At 42.0% G+C, this 22,887-nt stretch overlaps 1 protein-coding gene across 9 annotated transcripts in view; it reads left to right on the top strand.

Moving 5' to 3' along the window:
* The window catches only part of ARMH3 (armadillo like helical domain containing 3), a 211,171-nt gene that overhangs the window by 143,160 nt on the left and 45,124 nt on the right, over positions 1-22,887 (top strand). The window contains exon 24 of one of the 9 annotated variants that reach the window (XR_008668997.2): positions 9,063-9,142. The exons of the other annotated variants lie outside the window; for them this stretch is intronic. The gene's annotated coding sequence lies outside the window, so the exon portion shown is untranslated. The remainder of the gene's footprint in view (positions 1-9,062; positions 9,143-22,887) is intronic. 9 annotated transcript variants of the gene reach the window in all.

Raw genomic sequence — 22,887 nt, 5'->3', positions numbered from 1 at the left:
GGGTATGTGACGTGCACCTGTAGTCCCAGTTACTTGGGATGCTGAGATGGGAAGATCACTTGAGCCTGGGAGGTTGAGGCTGCAGCGAGCTATGGTGGCACCACTGCATTCCAGCCTGGGCAATAGAGAGAGACCCTGTCTCAAAAAAAAAAAAAAAAAGAGAGAGAGAATGTACTTCCTTCTGTCTGTCCTTTTAACCAAGAGCTTTCTCCTAGACCAAGAATTCCTGGCCAGGTGTGGTGGCTCACACCTGTAATCCCAGCAGCTTAGGAGGCTGAGGCATGAGGATCACTTGAGCCCAGGAGTTCAAGACCAGCCTGGGCCACATAGTGAGACCCCCATCTCTACTGAAAAGAAAAGCTTAGCTGGGAGTACTGGTGCATGCTTGTAATCCCAGCTACTCAGGAGGCTGAGGCAGGAAGATCCCTTGAGCCCAGGAGTTCAAGGCTGCAGTGAGCTATGATTGTGCCACTGCGCTCCTGCCTGAGTGACAGAGCTAGAACCTGCCTCTAAAAAAATTTAAATATTTCCTTTTTTTCCCTGTCTTTGGTATCCTTTTATAGATAATATGTACATATGGAAGTGTGTTTTGACTTCAGGGTTTTGTTTATCCATCATCTGAGAAATGCAAAATCCATTTCTGATAAAAATTCTCAGCATACTAGGAATAGAAGAGAGCTTCCTCTGTATGATAAAGGGCATCTGTGCAAAACCTACAAGCTGTCATATTTAATGCTGAAAGACTGCGTGCTTTTCCCTAAGATTAGGAACAAGATGGATGTCTACTGTCACCACCTCTATTCAGCATTATGCTGGAGGTTCTAAACAGTGCAATCAGGCAAGAAAAAGAAATAAAAGCCATCTAAATTGTAAAGGAAGATGTAAACTGTCTTTACTTGCAGCAACATGATTGTCAATTTAGAAAACCTGATGGAGTCTACAAGTTACTAGAATGAGTTCAGCAAAGTTGTAGGATACAAGTTTGATGTACAAAAATCAATCAGAAATGGTATCTAATGAAATTTTTCTCTTTTTTAGTATCATGAACTCAGCATGTTATGTATTTCAGTTTATTATTCTTGTGCTCAAATCTTTTTTTTTTTTTTTTTTTTTTTTTTTTTGAGATGGAGTCTCACTCTGTCGCCAGGCTGGAGTGCAGTGGCACGATCTCGGCTCACTGCAACCTCTGCCTCCCAAGTTCAAGCGATTGTCCTGCCTTTAGCCTCCCAAGTAGCTGGGATTACAAGCGCCCACCACCACACCTGGCTAATTTTTGTATTTTTAGTAGAGACAGGGTTTCACCATATTGGCCAGACTGGTCTCAAACTCCTGACGTTGTGATCCACCTGCCTCGGCCTCCCTAAGTGCTGGGATTATAGGCGTGAGCCACCACGCCCAGCCATGCTCAAATCATTTTCTTTGGACATTCATGGGTTTACATTCATACTGGATTCCATGTCTTTTGTTGTTGTTGTTGTCGTTGTTGAGATGGAGTCTCGCTCTGCTGCCCAGGCTGGAGTGCAGATACACGATCTCAGCTCACTGCAACCTCCGCCTCCTGGGTTCAAGTGATTCTCCTGCTTCAGCCTCCTGAGTAACTGGGGCTACAGGTGCCCACCACTCCCAGGTAATTTTTGTATTTTTAGTAGAGATGGGGTTTCACCATGTTGGCCAGGCTGGTCTAGAACTCCTAACTTCAAGTGATCCACCCGCCTTGCCTCCCAGAGTGCTGGGATTACAGGCGTGAGCCACTGTGCCTGGCCCCATGTCTTTTTTATGTTTTATTTTAGAGATGGGGTTGCTCTGTCGCTCAGGCTTGAGTGCAGTGATGTGATCATGGTTCACTGCAACATCGAACTCCTGGGCTCGAGGGATCCTCCTGCCTCAGTCTCCTGAGTAGCTGGGACTACAGGTGCATACCACCATGCCCAGCTACTTTATCTTTATTTTTTAGAGATGGAGTCTTGCTGTGTTGCCCATGCTGATCTCGAACTCCTGGCCTCAAGCCATCCTCCCGCCTCAGTCCCCTGAGCAGCTGGGATTACAGGTACAAGCCTCTGCGTCCAGCCTACATCTTTTTGACAAGACTCCGGTAGTCTTTGTTAGCCTTCTTGCTTTCTGGCACAAGATGTCGCAGGATTATCATCTACACTTCCTGCTCCAGACCTGGAATCAACCATTTCTTCACAGAACCCTCACTTCTTTTATGTGGGAGGTTTCATTATGTTTGACAGCAGAGCAGAGAATTGCAGCCTGGCACCCATTGACAGCTTATAGAGTGTCGATAAATCCCCTCAAAATATACCCAGAACTGTGTTCATACACTCATTTTCTGAAGACTTGAACTATAACATTGATCACCTTCTCTCTCTTTTTTTTTTTTTTTGGTACGGAATCTCACTCTGTCACCCAGGCTGGAGTGCAGTGGCATGATCTTGGCTCACTGCAACCTCCGCCTCCTCGGGGTCAAGCGATTCTCCTGCATCAGTCTCCCGAATAGTTGGGATTACAGGCGCCTGCCACCTCATCTGGCTAATTTTTGTATTTTTAGTAGAGATGGGGTTTCACCATGTTGGCCAGGCTCGTCTCGAACTCCTGAACCCAGGTGGTCCATCCACCTTGGCCTCCCAAAGTGCTGGGATTACAGGCATGAGTCACCGCGCCCAGCCCACATTCTCATTTATTAACCAAAAAAAAAAAAAACTGAATGTGTGTGGGCATGGCTTGGGCTTGACCTGGATTGTGAGAAAATCATCCCCTTGTATTACACCTTGAGTTGTTTTTTTTTTTTTTTTTTTTTTTTTTTTTGAGATGGAGTCTTGCTCTGTCACCCAGGCTGGAGTACAGTGGCACGATCTCAGCTCACTGCAACCTCTGCTTCCCAGGCTCAAACGATTCTCATGCCTCAGCCTCCCAAGTAGCTGGAATTACAGTTGTGTGTGCCACCATGGCCGGCTAATTTTTGGGTTTTTAGTAGAGACGATGTTTTGCCATGTTAGCCAGGCTGGTCTCGAACTCCTGACCTCAAGTGATCTGCCCGTCTCGGCTTCCCAAAATGCTGGGATTACAGGCATAAGCCACTGTGCCCAGCCCACCTTGAGATTTTAGGTTCTTTTTTCAAGAATTCAGAGTGTATATGGTAAATGGTGGCAAATAACACAATCTAAATAATCTAAATACTAACTTCAATATTTATTCTCCCAGTTCAGTGCTGGAAAGCTACATTTGGAGTAGCTAGGTTATCAGACCATAGGTGTTGGAAACAGAAGGGAAAAGCTTGTTCCCCTTGGTTGTAAATCTCCGGGATGAAGGTCAGTTTGGTTGTAATTCTTTCTTCAAGTGTCAGCAGCAGATGGTTAGAGACAGCATTTATTCACCAAGGACTAGGCATTTTGAAGAAAATTCCAATTTCCAGTGTTTCTGACTTGCCAGGGCTGCATCACTGTATTGATTTCCTGCATTGAAGGCCACAGGAAGAGCAGGTAGACAAGTAACAGGGAAAGCGTTTTTTGCAACAAGGTCTACATAGCATGATTCAATAGAAATACGTTGTGAGTCACATGTAACTTTAATTTTGAACATATAAAATTAATTTTTAATAGTTATTTTACCCAAAGTACCCAAAATATTATTCTTCTAACATATAATCAATATGAAAACGTTAATTTAATTTTAATTTTTAATTTTGGTGGGTACATAATAGGTATATATAGATATGAGATACATGAGATGCTTTGATACAGGCATGCAATGTTTAATAGTTGTGTCATGAAAAATGAGAGACTGGGCATAGTGGCTCACTCCTGTAATCCCAGCAATTTGGAAGGGCAAGGCAGGAGGATCACTTGAGCCCAGGAGTTCGAGACCAGCTCGGGCAACCTGATATTTACAAAAAATACAAAAATTAGCTGGGCCTGGTGGCACGCGCCTGTGGTTTCAGCTACTCAGGCGGCTGAGATAGGAGGATTACGTGAGCTTGGGGAGGTTGAGTCTGCAGTGAGATGTGATTGTGCCACTGCACCCTAGCCTCGGGACAGAGTGAGACCCTGTCTCAAAAAAAAAAAAAAAAAAAAGAGGAAGCTTGCAACATACCTTCCTCTGGTCTCTTTTTTTTTTTTTTGAGATAGGGTTTAGGGTTTCACTCCTGTCGCCCAGGCTGGAGTGCAGTGGTGCAATCTCGGCTTACTACAACCTCTGCCTCCCAGGCTCAAGCAGTCCTCTTGCATCAGCCTTCTGAATAACTGGGATTACAGGCGTGCGCCACCACACCTGGCTAATTTTTGTATTTTTAGTAGAGACGGAGTTTCGCCATGTTGCCCAGGCTGGTCTCCAACTCCTGGCCTCAAGTGATCTGCCCTCCTCGATCTCCCAAAGTGCTGGGATTATAGGAGTGAGCCACTGCGCCCAGCCCTGGTCTCTTTTTTTCTTTTCTGTTCTGAACATGGTACTATCTTCTGCATTTCCACTCAATTCTGTGTCCATAGTGTGCCTTCACTTTTAAATTTAAAAATCTTTCAATACTTACTTTTTAAAACTAGAAACAAAATTTAATTATAATTAAAATAATAGTAGGGCCAGGGGTGGTGGCTCACACCTGTAATCCCAGCACTTTGGGAGGTTGAGGCGGGTGGATCGCCTGAGGTCAGGAGTGCGAGACCAGCCTGGGCAATGCAGTGAAACCCCCTCTCTACTAAAAACACAGAATTAGCCGGGTGACGTGGTGCATGCCTGTAATCCCAGCTACTCAGGAGGCTGAGGCAGGAGAATCGCTTGAACTCGGGAGGTGGAGGTTGCAGTGAGCTGAGACTGCGCCATTGCACTCCAGCCTTGGTGACAAGAGCGAAACTCTGTTTCAAAAAAAAAAAAAAAAAATGAAAAAACCCACAGTGGTAATTATTTTACTTTAATTAGCAGTTCTGATTTATGTAATCATAACTGTAACTTGGTGGTTTTCAACTGATAGGATTTTACCCTCTGGGGGACATTTGCTATATTTCAGTTGTCACAACTTGGAGAAAGGAGGATGTATTACTGGCATGTAGTAGGTAGAGGCCAGCTATGCTGCTAAACATTCTACAGTGCCCAGGACAGCCACAGCAACAAAGTAGCCCCAAATGTTAGTAGTGCTCGTGTTGAGAAACCGTGCTGTAACTCACGTTATCACATAAAATATTAAGTAAATATATTACATTGTTAAATTAATATGTAAAAAGTAAGTCATTTTAACTGAACCCATTGACATCAACTAGATTGATGATGTACTTACATGCATTACTAGAAACAACACACCTGCCCGACACATGTACTGTAATACAGCAATAATATCTTATACAATGCAGCAGTTAAAGTGAAATGTAGCCCTACCAAAACAATACAATTGTATTTAGTGGAATAAAATTTAAACTACTTTAGTTTTTTTCATTTAAATTAATAAAATTTAAAATTCAGTTCTTTAGTTGCACTGGCCATGTTTCAGATGCTTAGGAGCTACATGTGGCTGGTGGCTACAGGACGGGTCTAGAGGAAGATCAGATATGATGGGTTGGCTAAAAATTCCTTACACTGTAAGGCAAGGGGTGAGGATGGTTGACTTGTTACTGCAGGGCTTGAAGTGCAGCATGGGAGCTGGGTTTAGCCTGGTTTCTACAGCCACTATTTTCCTATACTTGATTTCTAAAAATAGAGAAATCAACACATTGTTTTATTAGGATACTACTTTGGGTTTTAACCTTGCATTTTCCAAGATCGGTTACTGCTGAAAAACAGGCCTGACTCTGGTAGTGTAATAGATTCCCAGCTATTTCTGTGTACCACTAGGATGAAACTGTGGAATCAAAACTATTATCCCGGCCCAGCACGGTGGCTCACGCCTGTTATCCCGGCACTTTGGGAGGCCGAGGCGGGTGGATCATTTGAGGTCAGGAGTTCGAGACCAACCTGGCTGAAATAGAGTAATCCTGTCTCTACTAAAAATACAAAAAAATGAGCTGGGTGTGGTGGCGCATGCCTGTAATCCCAGCTACTCAGAGGCTGAGGCATGAGAATCACTTGAACCCAGGCGGCGGAGGTTGCAGTGAGCTGAGATTGCACCACTGCACTCCAGCCTGGGTGACAGAGTGAGACCCTGTCTCAAAAAAAAACAAAAATAAAAACAGTTATCCCAGTTCCTGAGCTTCTATTGACACTTTGTTGAAATTAGGAAGAAAATGAAGATATATTATATATTCACTATAACTTCTCAGTAAATACTTTCTTTTGCTTAAAAAATACCTTTCCATAGATCTAGAAGAGCAAGGAGTTCAAAATATAAGCAAATTATATCTATAAGTGTATCTAAATAGGAACTTAAAGGAACCAAAGCTTGTTACCTTTGTCAAACAGGATGTCAGGTCGTCTCCCCGTTGGTAGACATTTAAAGCACAGTTTGGTAGCTCTCTGAAGACTAGTGTTACGAAACTGTCTTCTTTCATCCCTGCTTGTTCCATCTTAAACTGAAGGCTTTAGTCTAGACAGGTGGAAAGTCAGATATAGAATTAGTTCAAGGGGAGGGTACCTTGTATCATGGGGCATGTAAGTGACTGTTTTTTTCCTAGAATAGAGAAACTGGTGTTAACTGGTAGGAAGTGCTGTTTATTTTGCCCTTAACTGTTTTGAAGCTACATATCTGATTCTTCACAGCTGCCTAGGTGAACAGGCTTCACAGTTTTTACTACCAGCATGGTCTTACCTCTTGAACTTCATTCCCTACCCAGAGGTCCCACAAGTACTTCAGACTTGACATTCCAAAGAAAATGCCTTATTGCCCTACCCCTACAATTTAAGAACTTTTCTCTCCTATGTTTACCTTCCCAATTAATGGTGTCATCATCTGTTTAGTTGCCTAAAGTAGAAATCTCAGTTACTTTAAATTCTCTGTCTGCTACCCAGTCAGTAGGTTCTTTCAACCCTACCTTCTAAATATCTCTCAAGTAAATTCTTCTTCCCCAATGCTACAACCACTATTTTATTTCAAGGTCTCATAATCTCTCATGTTATAAGAGCCTCCTAACTGTTCTTTTTGCCTTCAGACTTTTTCTTATAGCAGCCACTATTCAATTTATTCAGTCACAAGTTGGATTTCAGAAGCATAGGTCTTTACACTGCTGGTGGGAGTATATGTTAGCAGCATCACTTTGAGGGCAGTTTGGCAACAGCTAGTAAAGTCAAAGTTGCCCAAACCTTACGACCCAGTAACTTCACCCCTAGGTACATTTCCTTGAGAAACTTTCTCAAACAAGGATATATAAACAACAACGTTGATTGCAGTATTAATCCGAAAGAAATACCAAAAGAAAAAACAAAAGGAAACCAGTTACATTTCTATGAACAGGAAAATGGATTGTGGTATATTTATACAATGGAATGTGATACAACACTGAAGATGGACTAGAGCTACACAAATCAGAATAAGTCTCACAAATATAATATTCATTAAAAAGTAAGGTGCAGAATGTAACATGTACGTAACATTTAAGAACACAAAGTGATATGTTATTTAGAGACACGTTTGTATTTAGTAAAAGGATAAATGCTCTGTATAAGAATGATACTCCGGGAAAAGACGGACAGACAAACAATCAAAAAGGGGTTCATGGAGGGTTTGAAAGGTAGTTATAATTCTTTCTACAATTAGATGGTAGGTATATAAGCATTCAGCGTATTCTTTTTTGCACCTTTTTGTACATCTGAAATATTTCATTAGGAAACCACCAGATTTTAAGTCTTGCTTGATTCTTGATCATTGATAGGGATAGGATAATGTCCAGACCTTTTTGCATGACATTTGATCCCAACCTACCTTTCTAGCCTTATTTGTTGTCACTCTCCCATCTATCCTAAGATCTGTCCCAGTTAGACTTGGCCATAGAGTCTCAAATTTCATACCTTTGCACATGCTTTTACCTAGAATGTCTTCCCTCTTCACTTTTCACCTACCAAAATTCTGTTTATGCTTCAAAATCTAGCCCAGATGTAACCTTCCTTGAAAGCTTCCTGGATTCTTTGAGAGAGAATGATTCACACCTGCATTGCCAAAGGGTTTTGTACATTTCTCTCTTGTAGCATTTATCACATTGTGGTACAGTTGTTTACATGTCTGTCCATCACTAAATGGACAGAGACCATGACTTTTTTACTTCCGTAATTCCTGCCCCAGCACAATCCAATATGTTACGATAAGTGTTGAGTGAATGGATGGATAGCAGAATGAATGATTTAATCTTCCAAGGCCTTTACATTGCCATCATTGTCTTCCAGAATCATCACCTGACCTGAGGCCTTAAGCTACAGAAATGGATATTGAGATGCCTAAGAAGTCTTATAGGACTTTGCTTCTGATTGTGTTTCCCAAATGTGTCTGTGGAGCCCCATTATAAAAGTCTGCTTCAGATCTTAACAGAAATAGGAAATATAGTCTTAATAGCTCCTGGATTAATCCAGTATAGCCAGGAAGTATGCTTTGAAATTGTTAGAGTTCCCTTTCTCAGTGATGAACTGAGTTGTTTTTTCTTTTTTTTTTTTTTGAGATGGAGTCTCTCTCTGTCCCCAGGCTGGAGTGTAGTGGCGTGATCTTGACTCACTGCAACCTCTGCCTCCCGAGTTCAAGTGATTCTCCTGCCTCAGCCTCCTGAGTAGCTGGGACTACAGGTGCACACCACCACACCCAGCTAATTTTTGTATTTTTAGTAGAGACAGGGTTTTACCATGTTGGCCAGGCTGGTCTCGATCTCCCGACCTCGTAATCTGCCTGCCTCGGCCTCCCAAAGTGCTGGGATTACAGGCGTGAGCCACCATGCCCAGCCAACTGAGTTTTTTTTTTTTAATCCCAACGCTGTAGAATTTACTGACTTCCAATTCCCTCCAGAGTAACAGGAAGACGGCCGAAAGGCTTTAATTATCCAAAATGGGGCTTTGAGACAACTAAAGCCACTTTGAAGTGAATTATTGATAACATTATGCATTGTTTTTCTTTCTTTTTTTTAAGTAACAAGTCAAAGTAATTAGTGCTATTTTTATCTTTGCAGATTCACTGAATTATAAGGGATTTTAAGGCTGCCTTAAAAAAAACTCCTCACTGGCTGACTGCTGTGTTGCTGTCATTTATGTAAGCTAGAGGCCCTGCTGAGGGAATGTGTGTGTGTTCTGGGGCTGTTTCACATGCCACTGGTGTAGGTGTTTGGATGCCTTACTGCTCTTGGCGGTAAGGTGTTTGCTCAGGCTCTTTGTGGCATTAAAGGTTCTCTTCTGTGTTTCTCACTGAGGACCTTCCCAAATATATATTATTAATCTTATAAGCCAAAAGAGAACCAAGGACACTCTTATAACAGGCAGCTGCAAAGCCAAGCCATTTAGTGTCGTCAGTGTGGTTTGGTGGAGATCAGAGACTGGAGGCTTCAGTGTGGCTTTAAGTGGAACAGCTGCATCACCAGCTGGAGACTTGACAGCCGCAGAGGGCGGGCACGGCACAGCTGAGATCCATCTACTCCCATGGGAGCCTGAAAGACCTGCCTCCAACTTAGAAAACTGCTTTGTGTTTACAGTTAGTTTAGGGGAGAAGAGGTAGAGAACCTACCCTGGCCTGTCTCCATGAGCATCTTTGAGTCAGTACTGAGCAAACAGGTGTAAACAGGACCCCAACAGGCAGAGGTCTTGTGGCTTTCACAAAAGTTGTCCTGCTTCCCCTTAGATGGAAAATATTTAAAATGAGACACTGGGAAAGGAAGCTATAACTTTTATCTTTAGTTTACTGGAAAAATTTGACTATTTGTTGAATGCATGAACCTAATTTTTAACTAGTAAGGTTTCTTTTCTTTGATTTAGTAAAAGTTTGGTATCAGTCTCCTTCCCTGTAAGAAAATGTGCCCACAACATTCTCACCTTTCCTTGCCTAATTATAAACTAATTCATATTTTGAGACTCTGCTCAAGCACCCTGTCCTTCAGAATGTCCTTTCTAAGCCTGCAGGTTGGGCTAAGCACCCCTCCTCTGTGCTTCCATGATACCTTTTGTCTACTCTTTGTCTGCCTTAGCCTTTACCACATCATAATGAAATTATCTGTCTGTTGTGTGTGTCTTTTCCATCTGTGAACTCCTTGATCTCTGGGATTTATTTTATTCACAACCTTCATTGCCTAGCGTAGTGCCTGCACATGATAGGTATTCATATGTTTGTCAAACAAACTGAATTATCAAGAGTCACTGGCAGTGCTGGCAAACCTTTAGCTTCAGATACTGTAGAACTTCCTTCTAGGGACAGAGATTCCTTGACTATATGAGAAAGCAGTCAATTTGCAGAGTAAGAGAGGAGAAAATATAGAAGTTCTCTTTCTAAAACAGTGCTTATAGCATAAACAAAGTTCTTTAATTACTTTAAAACAAAATTTCTCCTTTTGGTAGCATCACCTTTCAGGAGGAAGAAAACTTACTGCTCTTTCTGGTATATTGGAGAGATGGCAGCTAATAACCTCTTTGTGAGCATAAAACAATTATACCAGCCTCCTGTGGAGACAATCTGCCAGAGCCAACCGCCTCACCCTCCGCATGGGCTTCATTTTCTTACTCTGGAATCTCATCGACTCTCCCCTAAAGACCTTCATCTTGTTGCACTATTATGATGAATGTTTGGAGCTGGCTCTCACCCCCTGCTTTACTAGCTATTACTGGAGGTGCTGTCAAAGAATCAGGCCCCAAATTTATCCTCCCATTAAGTCCTCTCCTGGGCAGCGCTGCTTGGTTCTGAGTAGCAGTCATCTAGTTTCCCCTCCTTTTCCCATCTCCCGCTGCCTTTGAATGTAAGGAAACTGCAGGCCCTGTTGCAGACAAAGAGCTGTGGTAGAAAGTAAGGTTGCAAATCACTTTCTACCACAGCTCTTTGTTTGCTCTTGTTCTAGACCTGGAGAGAAGTGCGCACGTATGAGTGCCTGTGCGTGCATCTGCTGTGAGACCTCCAACATCATTTTCTGTCACAAGCCCAGCCCAGAAGTGCCACAAGTGACATTTCTTCAGTTGGTTGGTTGTATCTGTCTCCCAGCAATGTCTTTAGGATTTCTTCTCCATAATAAGTTAGAGATGTATTGGTTTCTGGACACAGGGACCTTACCTACTTCTGTCTATTCATATCTATTCCTCTGAGTAATAGACATATGGTCTTTAGCTTTTTTAACTAGTTATATGATTTTTTGAATTTGTCTCACAGCTACTCTTAACAGCCTTCCCCTTGTGAGAGTTTCTGTTGAATAAAAGCTTTCTGGGTCTCTGATGTAGTTGGTTGGCATTTGGTCAATTTGGGGCTTTCATTTTGACTCTCAAAATTATTTGCAGAAAGAAATAGGGCCAAAAGGTGCTTCAAGTGCCACTTGTAAATCTTAGGATAATTGATAAGTATTCATTTATTCTAGCAAGCAGTGGATTTTGTTAAATAATAGATACTGATTAGGTCTCAACAAATCTGACCCTGTTAGCTTTGGTACTAACTCATTAATAAAGCTGATGTTGAGGCTGCCATTAACATTAGAAAAGCGATGTTCCCTAATAATATTTCTTTCCTTGAGGAGAAACTATTTTGCAATGAAGTTTTAACTTCTTCCCTTTTCAGAGAGAGAGAGACTATCAACTTCACTTAGGCAGAACGGTTCAATACTTTGGGCAGCTTGTTTATTCTTTATTTACTTCTTGATTTACCAAAGTATCCCATTTTCTTTACCTCACTGACATAACTGCTACCCAGCCCCCCTGCTTTCTCCCATCCTCTCTACCTCTCAAGCCTCCCTTTTGTAGCCAACCCTACCACCTGCCACAGTATCCACACCCAGGCTTCTTACAGGAAGCCATCTCTGCGAGGGTCTGTCTGAAAGCAACATAAGTCAGTGCTGGAGCAGGTGAAAGCAGCCTGCTTTTTCAGAGCTGATGAGAAGGGCGAAGCTCTCTGTCACAATGGGTGGGTGAGCAGCTAGGGCCGAGTAACGCCACGTCTCAGTGGTTAGCACCTGCAGGCTCAGAGCTGACAGTGCACTGTAATAAGATTCATCTTTGTTCACTTAACTGATGTGGGCTTTATGGTAAATGTTCGTTTACTTAATTACTTTGGCAGACTTGCTGATTGCCTTTCCTGAGGAGTTCTAAAAGGTCCCCCTGGGATGGAGTATAAGCCTGTTTCCATGTCTTTTAATTTCGTTCTTTTCCTGGAGTACTTGAAAACCAGTACGTGATCCATACGGCCCACCCTCTCATCTCTCCTATATGTGAACATCAGGACCACTGCTATCTAGTATGGAATCCATATGGCCCACACTGGACCACTGGGAAATCTTGACAGGTTTCTTCCTCTTTTGTGCACATGAGATCCTCCTCCTCCACCACTGAGGTATTAAGTATGGCTCATCTAGTCTAGTTTAGGATTCATATGCCTCTTTTTCTCTAACTGGCATCCCTCCTTCCTCAGTATATTTCCCTCCTTCCTCAGTCTAGCATGTGATCCACTAAAATAATTTCCCTTTATTTTTAGAGATAGGGTCTTGCTCTGTTGCCCAGGCTGGAGTACAGTGGCATGATCACAGCTCACTGTAACCTCAAACTCCTGGGTTCAAGCAATTCTCATGCCTCATCCTCACGAATGGCTAGGGCTATAGGTGTGCACATTATGCTGGCTAATTAAAAAAATTTTTTTTGTAGATATGGGGGTCTCACTATGTTGCCCAAGCTGCTCTTGAACTCCTGGCCTCAAGCAGTTCTCCCACCTGGGCCTCCCAAAGTGTTGGGATTACAGGCATAAGCCACTGTGACCAGCCAGTTCGCCTTTATTTTTGAAGTGACAGGAAAAGAAGACTAGTCAATTGCTCATTTTCTTGCTCTCCCATGCTTAAAATTTAAGTGTCTTATAATAAATTGATTAATTGGGCTAATGGGAATGAGGTGTAATTAAAATATTTCAGGTTTTTGTCTCATGCCAGTTTTTAAAAAGTTCTTAATTCATATTCAAGAGATTGGAATGTTCACCATTAATCAAAATTAGATCAGTTTTGGGGGTTTTGAGCTTATCTCCAGTGCTTCAGAATTCCTCTTAGGTATGTGTTAGGATTTTCTTATGTTCTGAAAAGGGACAGAACATCTAATACACATTTTCTTATAGGCCATTTTGTTCCTTTATATTCATTTGGCATTTCTGAGTGTGTAGAGGAGCCTTGCTTCTGGAAATAGGAAATCCAGGAAATGGGAAATAGGAAAACCAATTCCAAAGATTATTAGAGGTTTTCATTCTGTAGCCCCAGGAACTCTGCCAGTAACTTCGGACCTGCCACTAGAGAACAGAGTAAGGTAGTCAGAAGCACAGAGTGATGGATCTGAGCAACGATAGGATAATCTTGTAGGTGTTTTATGTTTAGGAAAGTTTTGGAGCCTCTTTTCATTTATTGAAAGATTTAATAAAAAGTAGACATAAGGGGAATGGATTAAGTGATGATGCCATTTATGGAAATGTAGATGGTCCATTTGACTTTTGTGGTTCTTTCAACACTTGTGGTTCATTCTTCTCCATTTACATTGGATCATTGGGTAAAGTAAGCAACTAGATGCACTGGTCAGTAGTTCATCCTTCTTGCTGGTTGTCAAAATGCCTTTTATACTAAGGTTCCATTTTTGTGTCTTTGGTCCTGAAAAGAATGGCCACAGGGACAGTAGTATAATTTATGGAGGGAAATAATTGTCCTGAAAGGGTTAAGACCTAAACCTTAGGGGGTAAGTTAGAAGGATAATCCTAACAGGTCAGTTGCTGATGTTTTGATTAGATAGTTTCAAAGTGAAACGGTTAGAAGGTATTCTTACTTGAGGTTTTATTTTGTTTAATGTTAATCAGCAGAGTCTCTGAGGCTTGTAATGCACTTCTGTTAACAGGCATCAAGGGAAATTGCTTTTTTTGTTGTTGTTGATTTGGGTGGGCTGAAGATTCATTGACTCCATGAAGAAGGAAGCTTAGTACTGCATGAAATGGGAGTCTGTGAGGCAATTCTGAAGGTGAAAGAAATGTTAGTTTAAAATTAAATAACTCAACGTCAGATGAACCATTTTAACTACTGCCACATACAGTCAGTCATACCTTTACCCCTTCTCAAAAGCCAGTATTTTACCTGTATGCCTGAAGGTTTCCCAGGTAAAAGCAATTACGAATATGATGGTTTTCTTGTCTTTAATCTCAGATACCTGAGAACATACTCTGTAGTATATTGCATAGTAGTATATCACTGGACTGGTCTAGGAAAAGGGAAGCTGCCTTGGGGGAAAAAAATTCTTTAGGGCTAGTTAGATGGTATACAGGAAAACAGAGAGGAAAATTTTGGAAGTGAAATTCAACCAAAGAAACTACTACTCAGAGAGGTTGGTCTCTTGCCCAAAGTCACACAGTTAATAAGTGGAGGAATCCAGATTTTTTCAGATCTCCTTTCTCTAAAGCCTTGCTGTTTTCTGTATGAACCATGTTGTTCGGGGAAGCAATGGTATTTTAACTGGGCCTTCAAGGAAAAAGATGACTTAGGCTTTTTAGTGGTGATAACATTCTATGTGAAGAGATCCAGGTAAACAAAAGCAAGACATCCAGGTGTAAATATGTAGTAAGCATTTGAAAATACAGGGCTACAGCTCTTAATGAGGTTGGAGCTTAAGATCCAAATTTTTTACTAAGCTTGAGAAATTCACCCACAATCAGACTCGTTAATGTAAATCTGGTAGTCTTATAAGAGTAGTTTTAGGGTGAAACCTTCAAGAATCTTCATATACATACATATGTATGTGTGTGTGTGTGTGCGTGTGCGCGTATTGAGTATAACAGTTATGTTTCCTCCTTCCTTGGAATGAGAGTTACAAAAACAACTTTTGCTTGTTTTTCCCTGTTCTGCCTGAAAGATGTACATAGCAGCTTTTAGAGATAGCCTGCTTCCTTCAGGTATCTCAGTAATGAAACAGTCGCCATGTTCTGAGCTTCTGAATGAAACTATTTATTTATTGTTTCATTAAAGACTCGTAGATGCTTCTGTCCATGGGAGATTGCATTTTGGAGGATTTGCTTTAGCTTTATATTGGATATGAGGAGGAATCCACATTTTCTTTTTCTTCTTTTTTTTTTTTTATTTCTTAAGACTGGGTCTTGCTCTGTCACCCAGGCTAGGGAGCGCAGTGGTGTGATCATGGTTCCCTGCAGCCTTGACATCCCTGGCTCAAATCATCCTCCCATCTCAGCCTCCTGAATAGCTGGGACTACAACAGGCACATGTCACCATGCCCAGCTAATTAAAAAAAAAAAAAAAATTTTTTTTTTTGTACTCCTGAGCTAAGCACTTCTCCCACTTCAGCCTCCCAAAGTGCTGGAATTACAGGGGAGAGCCACCGTGCCTGGTCCACATTTTCTCTTAAGCTATATTGCCTACATTGTTAAAGGAACATTTCCATGCTTATCTTTAATGCAAGTTCGACATTAACTATGTGTCTCAGTTAACAACCGCCCGGCACTTGGGAAAATAGCTGCTTTGCAGAGTCATGAGTCAGAGAGAATAAGTTTACAATGGACGAAGAAATCCCCAGCCGGTTTACTGCTCATCCTTACTGTTCCATCTATCCACTTCATTTTGCTTCAGCCTGTATAAGTGACCTCTATCTTCTGCAGTCAGAAGTTGACAGTTGCATTGGAGGGTGGCCCAGATTCCTGCTCTTAAAGGTGCATTGGGCACAGTGCCATCCCTCACTGTGGCTGGTTTTAGCAATTTCTCTTTACTATGATGTTGTCTATTTATTTTTCCTTCCCCTTTGGGACTTTCTAATTCAGTGGCTTTAGAGGCCCCGTATCAGAATAAAACACATTCCCCCACACCTCACCTCATCCTCCCCACCCTCAAACAAACACACAAACAAAACCTAGGCTTACTTTTAGACGGTATTAGATTACTTAAAAAAGGAATGCCAGAAAGCTTTCCTCTAGCCTCTTGATACGACTTAAGAGGAAGAAAAGCTTTATTGTCATCAGTGTCAACTTTTGCTCCTTCTTTGGGAGGACAGCTGTTCATGTCTGAGCCACCTTTTTTCCTGGGATGAGGATAAAACATTTTAATTTTTATTTTCATACTTTGGGAGGATAGCTAGTGATTCTGGATCTCCAGAAGCAAAAGCTACTTACAGTGAAACTGGACAAAATATTGGTGAGCAAAATAAATTTGGTACCTGCTGTCTTGGAGCTTTTAGTTCAAGTTTCAGAGAAGCTAGAGGTTTGGTTAGAAATTATATTCTCTTTTCCCACTAAGTTCTGTCTGTGGGTAGAACTCCTTTCCCCTTCCTTGGGCCTTAGTACTACCCATATTTCTTTAAATCCTCTTCCCAATTCTGTTTCCCTGAATAATGTGGGCAACTCCAACTATTGCTGGAAAAATAAATTGGTAAAGGATGTTGAGAATAAGAGAAACTTTCTTCTCATCCACCAACCCTGCCACCCCCCTCAACATCCTATTCCAGCAGCCAAAAGTTGACATCCTTTGCCACGTGCAGAACTTTTGACTTAAGTATATCATACATATTACCATGAGTTGGACTCTTCTCACCTCCAGGTAGGGTCCAGTCCTTCCTGAGCATGTGCCCTTCAGCACCAGTCTCACTCGCCATCTCTGCCACCTTTTGTGGTATTGCACCACAGAGCCGTCTCTCTCCAGAAGCTCCTGAAACTCCAGCTTCTGTAATTTATAGGATAGTCCATGGCCCAGTGAGCTCCTTTTCCTACTGCCATCAGCATTGCTAACATATGCAAGCTTTAGAAAAGTTTTCTTGGTGAGTGAATCACCCTGGGAATCACCACATTAATTCTGTGTGGAACTGGTTGGAGAAAGCAGCTTGCTCAAAAACTGCTGGGGCCAAGGAGGCCATAATCATTTATATATGATACAGTTCATCCATTTAAAGTGTACAGTTCATGTTTTCTGGTATAATCATAGGGTTGTACAACCATCATCACAATCTAACTTTAGAATATTGTGTTCCCCCTGAAAGAAACCCTATACCCAATAGCAGTCACTCCCTATTCTTCCCTAACCCTCCTTGTAGCCCTAAGCAACCACGAATCTACTTTCTGCTTCTACAAATTTGCATATTCTGGACCTTTCCTATAAATTGAAGTAGCTGTACCATTTTACACTTCCACCAGCAATGTATGAGAGTTCTTCTCCACATCCTTGCCAACACTTGTTATTGTTTTGTTTGTTTGTTTGTTTGTTTTTGAGACAGGATCTGTGCTCTCACCTAGGCTGGAGTGCAGTGGCTCCACCTTAGCTCACTGCAGCCTCGGCCTCCTAGGCTCAAGTGATCTGCCCACCTTGGCCTCCCAAGTAGCTGGGACTACCGGCGCACGCCACCACACCCGGCTAATTTTTTTTTTGTAATTTTGTAGAGATGGGGGTCTCCCCATGTTGCCCAGACTTGTTTTGAACTCCTGGGATTGCAGGCATGAGTCACTGTGCCCAGCCTTGCTATTCTCTTTTTATCACTATCCTAATGGGTGGGAAGTGGTATCTCATTGTGGTTTTGATTTGGATTTCCCTAATGACTAATGATATTGAGTATCTGTTCTTGTCTATTCAAATAATTTGTTCTTTTAAAAATTGTATTATTTGTGTGTAATTTATTGTTGAATTATAAGAGTCCTTTATATATTCTGGTACAAGTTTCTTATCAGACAAAATTTGCAAATATTTTCTCTTATTCTGTGGATTGTCCTTTCACTTTCTTGATGGCATTGTTTGCAGCACAGTTTAAACTTCAGATTGATCCACTTTTTCTTTTTCATTTGTGCTTTTGATGTTTTATCTAAGAAATCACTGCCTGACCTCAAGTCATGAAGATTTACTTTTAAGAATTTTACAGTTTTTAAGGGCCGGGCGCAGTGGCTCACACCTGTAATCCCAACACTTTGGGAGGCTGAGGCAGGTGGATCATGAGGTTAGGAGATCAAGACTATCCTGGCTAACATGGTGAAACCCCATCTCTACTAAAAATACAAAAAATTAGCTGGGCGTGGTGGCGGGCGCCTGTAGTCCCAGCTACTCGGGAGGCTGATGCAGGAGAATGGTATGAACCCGGGAGGTGGAGCTTAAAGTGAGCCGAGATTGCACCACTGCACTGCAGCCTGGGCGACAGAGCGAGACTCCCTCTCAAAAAAAAAAAAAAAGAATTTTATCTTTTTTAGACCTTATATTTAGATCTGTGATCCATTTCGAGTTGTTTTATGTATGGTATAAGGAAGGGATCTAACTTCATTCTTTTGCATGTGGATAACTACTTGTACCAGTACCATTTGTTGAAAAGACTATTTTTTCCCTATTTAATTGCCTTGCCACCTTTGTCGAAGGGAAACCTTAATCTTTTCATAATGGCTATGTTTTCTCATTCATTGTCCACTCAAACCTTCCTGTATTTTCTCACAGTTCTGGAGGCTAGAAGTCCCACATCAAAGTCCAGCAGGGTCAGTTTCTGGTGAGAGCTGTCTTCCTGGCTTATGAGATGGCAGCCTTCTCACTGTGTCGTCATGTGACAGATAGCAAGAGAGCTCTCTGGTGCCTTTTTTTTTTTTTTTTTTTGGCAGAGTTTTGCTCTTTTGCCCAGGCTGGAGTGAAGTGGCATGATTCTGGCTCACTGCAACCTCTGGCCCCTGGGTTCAAGCGATTCTCCTGCCTCAGCCCCCCAAGTAGCTGTCAGGTTTTGACCAGTAAAAGTGAGAGAGAAGTACTGTTAGAATCTCCCAGAAACCCCCTCCCCAAAGGTTCAGAAAAGATGGTAGTAAATCCTTTTGGAGGTGCTATCAGTGAGAAGGAAAGCCTAAAGAAAGTGGAGAGATTCCTTCTTCATCTATAAACCTTGGTGCCTTATCTTTCTCCCGCCAAGAGCTAGTCAAGCATGAGTCCTAGTCTAGCGCCTTGGCCAGGTGGGATGGTGTGGAATCACAACCCAGGTGAGGCTGGTAGACGTCAGACTTCCTGGGGAAGGAGAAGCAACGTAATTCAGTTACTGCAAAGGTGTGTCACTCAGCTTGGTCTGGCTTAGCCTGGTTCCAGTCTTCTGTCATTTCTGTGCCATGTCAGGACATATTTCCATTTCACTAGTACAAAGTACTAAGAACTTTAATGGGAAGCCTCCAAGCCCTGTCTGGAATTCCTTTCTAAGAGCCTGGAGAGAGAAGAGCCAGTGTTAGACTATTTTTCTTACTGCTTAGGGCGAATACCCTCCACCTGGCATCTCCAGGACATTAGGTTAGCACTCAGATTTTGCAGATAACAGTCCCAAAGAAACAGCAAAAAAAAAACATAAGGCCGACACATATACTGCCTTTGTGGGTACTGAGTTAGAGACTACTAACTGAATCTAGACTGTTCCACCTTACTCAGGTTTCTAAACAGTTTCTCAGCCTGCCTGGTGGGAGACCTTAATCACCTGCTTAGATCTGAAGTTCTGAGATGAGATTGTCACAGGGCAGGTTGGAAGATGATTTTATCTTCATTCCAAATATATATTCCCAGAGTGGTAAATACCCTCAGGATAAGTTTGCCCAAACAATATCAGCATGTATGTCCTGCAGTATGAAGAACAGGTCACCCATAGAGCCAGCTGACACCTGATAAGTGTAATGGTGAGAAGGGAAGGAAACAAGTGTACATTTTGAAGGTAATGCCTTCTAGGTTTTCCTTTCTCTCCCTCACTCTGTCCCTCCCTGCCTCCCAGTCCCCTCCCCTTTCTTTCCTCTTTCCTTTTCTCCTTCCCTCTCTTCTTCCTCTCTCTTTTCTTTCCTGTCTTATGTCCTTGCTTTGTTTCCTTGTGAAAGAACTACTCAGATAGAAAGGAAAGAGAATTACATCCCCAGCAATTCCATTCCCAGGGATTATTTCACTGTTCCAACCTCACTAGCTCCACTGGGTTGCCCCGGTGGCTGCTAACATTCCACCCAGACAGAAGCTAGGGTACTTGGACCTCTGTATTCTCCAAACCTAGGCAAGAATAAAATAATAATAATAAACAAGAACAAAACCTCTAGTTCAGTTGAGACAGGAATTAAAAAAAAAAAATTTCCTAAGAAATGTAAGGAAAGCCTGATTTAAAAAAACAAAAAACAAAACCTAAAAAAGCATAAAATGTGGATGCATTTACAGAGTGCAAAATCTTTTTCGAAGATACCTGTGGTCTAATGGTAGATTGATTTGACTACTGAAGCTCCTTTCCTTCAATCGTGTTGGTCCTGGACACTAAACCCTATGACTCAGACTCCACCCTGAGTGAACTTTAAATTGGTGCTGCTGCTAGGATCAGTGGGATTATCAGTTCTCCTCTAAACTTGCTTCCCCTACCTTCTCATTGGGTTTAGGGTCCTGGTTTTCCTTTCTGCTTATGGGCTGTGGTCATCTCTGCCAACATCCTTGAGCCTTGCTCTCTGATTGAGAAAAATATTTGACCCCCACTTGGTCATAAAATTCTTTCCTACTTTGGAATTAGAGCAAACCTCAGCCTTAACTTGCAGATATTATCTCCAGCTCTCTTGGTAGTTTCTGGAAAAATAAGTTGTCAGAACTCTTTTCTTGCTCCTGACTCATGTCTGTCGTATTTGGTTTATTCACTTATTGAATATTTATTGAGCACAAGCTGTGTACCAGGCATTGGGTTAGATGTTTGGCATTGCTTTTCCAAGTTTTTATTATATGTACTATAAATGTTATATATTATGTTAGATAAATTTTATAAATGTACCCTCTAAGATTTAGCCCTCGTTCAACAAATATTTCTTACATGGCTGCAATAGACTATTCCCAGGTACTATGATAAGTGCTGGGATTGTTTTTTTTTTTTAAGTTTTTGGTTTATACTTTTATTACCTGAATTAGATTAAATGGTTCTATAATTCTTTACTATCAAGAACCTATAAAATAGTGATTTGTTATGCTAGCTCATACATACACACACACAAACACACATACACACGTGCACACATTTTATTTTTTATTTTTGAGAGAAGGTCTCATTATATTGCCCAGGCTGGAGCGTGGTAGCACAAACGCCACTCACTGCAGCTTCATCCCCCTTGGCTCAAGTGATCCTCCCACTTCAGCCTTCCAAGTAGCTGAGACTACAGGCAAATGCCACCACACCTGGCCCTGGCTTATTATTATTATTATTTTTATTTTGTAGAGACAAGGTCTCACCATGTTGCTCAGGCTGGTCTCGAACTCCTGGGTTCAAGTAATCCGCCCACCTTAGCCTCCCAAAGTGCTGGGATTATAGTTGTGAGCCACTGCACCCAGCCCACGCACCCATTTTGTTGTTGTTGTTGATTTTGGGTGGGGTTTTTTGCGGGGAGACAGGGTTTCACTATGTCACCTAGGCTGGAGTGCAGTGGCACAATCTTGGCTCACTGAAACCTCTGTCTCCCAGGCTTAAGTGATCCTCCACCTCAGCCTCCCAAGTAGCTGGGACCACAAGTGTGTGCGGCCACACCTGGCTAAATTTTTTTGTATTTTTTGTAGAGACAGGGTTTCACCATGTTACCCAGGCTGATCTTGAACTCCTGGGCTCAAGTGATCCGCTCACCTTAGCCTCTCAAAGTGCTGGAATTACATGCGTGAGCCACCACACCTAGCCCACACCACCCATTTTAATAAACTTTCTGTTTTGGAATAATTTTAGATTTACAGAAAAAGTAAAAAGATAATCCACAGAGTTCCTGGATACCCTCAGCCTAATTTCCATCATTTTATGTCACCAAGGTACATGTATCAACACTAAGTAACTGGCATTATTATTAACTAAATTCTGTATTTTAATTAGATTTTACCAGTTTTTCCATTAATGTCCTCTTGCTGTGCCAGGGTCCATTCCAGGATACGCATTTAATTGTCCTATCTCCCCAGTGATTTGTGACAATTTCTCAACTCTTGTTTTTCATGACGTTTAGAGTCTTAAGAAAGTACTGGCTGGGCACAGTGGCTCACACCTGTAATCCCAATACTTTGGGAGGCCAAGGTGAGTGGATCACCTGAAAGGTCAGGAGTTTGAGAACAGCCTGGCCAATGTGGTGAAACCCCATACGTATTAAAAATACAAAATTAGCTGGTCATGGTGGCGGGGGCTTGTAATCCCAGCTTCTTGGGAAGCTGAGGCAGAAGAATTGCTTGAACCCGGAAAGTGGAGGTTGCAGGGAGCTGAGATCGCACCATTGCACTCCAGCCTGGGCAACAAGAGCAAAACTCCATCTCAAAAAAAAAAAAAGGAAGAAAGAAACTACCAGTCAGCGTCAGGAGCAATGGCTCATGCCTGTAATCCCAGCATTTTGGGAGGTGAGGAGGGAGGACTGCCTGAGCTCAGGAGTTTGAGACCAGCCTGGGCAATCTGGCAAAACCCCATCTCTACAAAAAATACAAAAATTAGCCAGACATGGTGGCACATGCCTGTAGTCCCAGCTACTTGGGAGGCTGAAGTGGGAGGATTGCTTGAGCCAAGGAGATGGAGGCTGTAGTGAGCCATGTTTGTGCCACTGCACTCCAGCCTGGATGACAAAGTGAGACCCTGTCTCAAAAAAAAAAAAAAAAAAAAGTACCATTCAGGTATCCTGTAGAATGTCCCCTGTCTGATATTTTTCTTGTGATTAGATTGAGATATTAAGTGCCCTTCTCGTCAGATCATACCAAGGGTTACATGGTATCTACATGATATCACTGGCAATCTACAGCTTCATCATTTGGTTAAGGTAGTGTTTACCAGGCTTCTTTGCTATAAAGTTACTGTGTTTCCCATTTGCTACTCTAGTCTTTGGCAATAAATCACTAAATCTAGCCCACCCTCAGGATG

This window comes from Gorilla gorilla, chromosome 8 (assembly GCF_029281585.2).
Source record: "Gorilla gorilla gorilla isolate KB3781 chromosome 8, NHGRI_mGorGor1-v2.1_pri, whole genome shotgun sequence".
NCBI classification, from domain to species: Eukaryota; Metazoa; Chordata; class Mammalia; order Primates; family Hominidae; genus Gorilla; species Gorilla gorilla.
Note: the sequence above shows the minus strand (reverse complement) of the source record. Positions and strands in the feature narration are given on the sequence as shown.